At 39.3% G+C, this 2,365-nt stretch overlaps 1 protein-coding gene across 1 annotated transcript in view; it reads left to right on the top strand.

Annotated features, from left to right (window-relative positions):
* C7H10orf143 (chromosome 7 C10orf143 homolog) overlaps positions 1 to 1,781 on the top strand; it is a 9,328-nt gene extending 7,547 nt beyond the window's left edge. Inside the window, exon 4 of the mRNA XM_059852249.1 lies at positions 1 to 1,781. This exon is cut by the window's left edge and continues 1,140 nt beyond it. The gene's annotated coding sequence lies outside the window, so the exon portion shown is untranslated.
* The last annotated feature ends 584 nt before the right edge of the window (positions 1,782 to 2,365 follow it).

Here is a 2,365-nt window from a genome sequence, read left to right as displayed (position 1 = left end):
GTTTGGGTACCTCAGAATTCATTTCAAAGGGACAAAAAAGAGGCAGATTTCATATTTAGTTCAGAATTCATTTTAAAAGGACAAGGAAAGGCAGATTTCATGTTTGGGTACTTCAGAATTCATTTTACAAGGACAAGAAAAGGCAGATTGCAGGATTAGCTCAGAAGTTGTCTAAAAAGGACAAGGAAAGGCAGATTTCATGTTTGGGTACCTCAGAATTCATTTCAAAGGGACAAAAAAGAGGCAGATTTCATATTTAGTTCAGAATTCATTTTAAAAGGACAAGGAAAGGCAGATTTCATATTTAGGTACTTCAGAATTCATTTTAAAAGGACAAGAAAAGGCAGATTTCATATTTAGTTGAGAATTCATTTTAAAAGGACAAAAAAGAGGCAGATTTCATGTTTAGGTACCTCAGAATTCATTTTACAAGGACAAGGAAAGGCAGATTTCATATTTAGCTCAGAATTGGCAAGAAAAGGCAGATTTCATGTTTAGAAAGATCAGAATTTGTTCATAAAGGACAAGGAAAGGCAGATTTCATGTTTAAAAAGATCAGAATTTGTTCATAAAGGACAAGAAAAGGCAGATTTCATATTTAGCTCAGATTTTTTTCATAAAGGACAAGGAAAGGCAGATTTCATGTTTAGGTAGTTCAGAATTTCTTCTGAAAGGACAAGGAAAGGCAGATGTCATGGTTAAAAAGATCAGAATTTGTTCATAAAGGACAAGAAAAGGCAGATTTCATGTTTGGGTACCTCAAAATTCATATTAAAAGGACAAGGAAAGTCAGATTTCATGTTTAGATAGTTCAGAATTTGTTCATAAAGGACAAGGAAAGTCAGATTTCATGTTTAGATAGTTCAGAATTTGTTCATAAAGGACAAGGAAAGGCAGATTTCATGTTTAAAAAGTTCAGAATTTGTTCATAAAGGACAAGGAAAGGCAGATTTCATGGTTAAAAAGTTCAGAATTTGTTCATAAAGGACAAGGAAAGGCAGATTTCATGGTTTAGCTGGTTAAATTGGGCTGGCCTTGGTCCCAGGGCTCACCTGGGGCTGGGCCAGAGCTTGTGTTGGCTCCAGAGGTTCTCCCAGCAGCCCTGACCCCCTTGGAAAATGCTCCTCTGGAAAATCCTCCTTGTGCAGGGCCCTGGCAGGAATGGGGGGACACAAATTTTTGGTTTTAAGTGGCTTTGCAGCTGTGAAGTCCAGGAAAAAATCCCACTGAAGCTTGCATTTAAATCCCCAAAAAATCAGTTTAAAAAGGCTTGACCTGGTCCCCCAGCAGGCTTTTATTGGCACAGATCTAATGGCAGGTTAATTAACCTCTGAAAGGTTAATTTTGGGGGTTGTCAGGCTGCAGAATCTTCAGGCAAAGGTGTTTTGCAGTCCTTGGATCCTTCCCACGTTGTGTGTGGAGTTGGATGAGCGATGAGTTGAGATATTCTCATTAAATAAAATAAATGAGGATCACATAAATACTGAGGTTCATTAAGTAATACATGGGGAAATAAATCTGAAAGCAGACCTGCACTTAATTGGTGCTCAGGTTTTGGTTAAAAAAATTAAGTTTCCTCCAAGCCAATAAAAATTTTGGTTAAATTAAGAGTAAATATTTTCAAGTTAGTATTTACATACTTGGTACCAAGATCTGGGGGTCAGAATTTGTGGGGAATTCATTTTTACACCCCCCACCCTTGTCTTTTAAAAATCCTGGTAATCAAAGCAGTATTTTAAAATGAGGTTTTTTAGATAAACAGCAGTTTCTGTGCTGCAAAAGCTGGAATATCTGATTGAATGTCTTGGGCTAGAAGGGTTTAATTCCTGCAGAATCACTCAAATCCTCAGGTGTGACAAGTAATGATTAGGACTGGTCAGATATTGGTCAGATATTGTCAGAATTTTGGGTGTGCCAAGAGGGGAGTACCAACACTGGCCTCAGAGTGTGTGGTGGAAGAGTTTCCTGCCAGAATGCATCAGGCAAAAGTGTGGGGTCAGGTTTAAAACTCTTCAAGGGAGAACGTGGGTTATCAAAGCACCAAGTGGTTTTTCCTTCCATAACTCCCCTTTCCTCGTGCTCAGGAGTTCACAGGTACCTGTGCCAACACCTCCTCTGTTTGCTTTGAGCTCAGATCTGGGCTAAAGCCAAGGCCCAGCTGCTCCTTTCTGGTTTTCCTTCTGCTCCTGCTGGGGTTTGTGGTACAGAAACCTTTAAATTCTGTGAATTCTCCTGCTTTTCCAGCATTTGTTTGAAATGCTTTGGTGAACGCCAGGGCTGTCCCAGTTCTGGCTGCAGCAGAATTCTGATGGCATTTTTGGGAACTTGTTTCTTTTCACCAAAATCTGCATGCCAGTTTAGTGCA

Source organism: Haemorhous mexicanus, chromosome 7 (genome assembly GCF_027477595.1).
Source record: "Haemorhous mexicanus isolate bHaeMex1 chromosome 7, bHaeMex1.pri, whole genome shotgun sequence".
Classification (NCBI taxonomy): domain Eukaryota; kingdom Metazoa; phylum Chordata; class Aves; order Passeriformes; family Fringillidae; genus Haemorhous; species Haemorhous mexicanus.
Note: the sequence above shows the minus strand (reverse complement) of the source record. Positions and strands in the feature narration are given on the sequence as shown.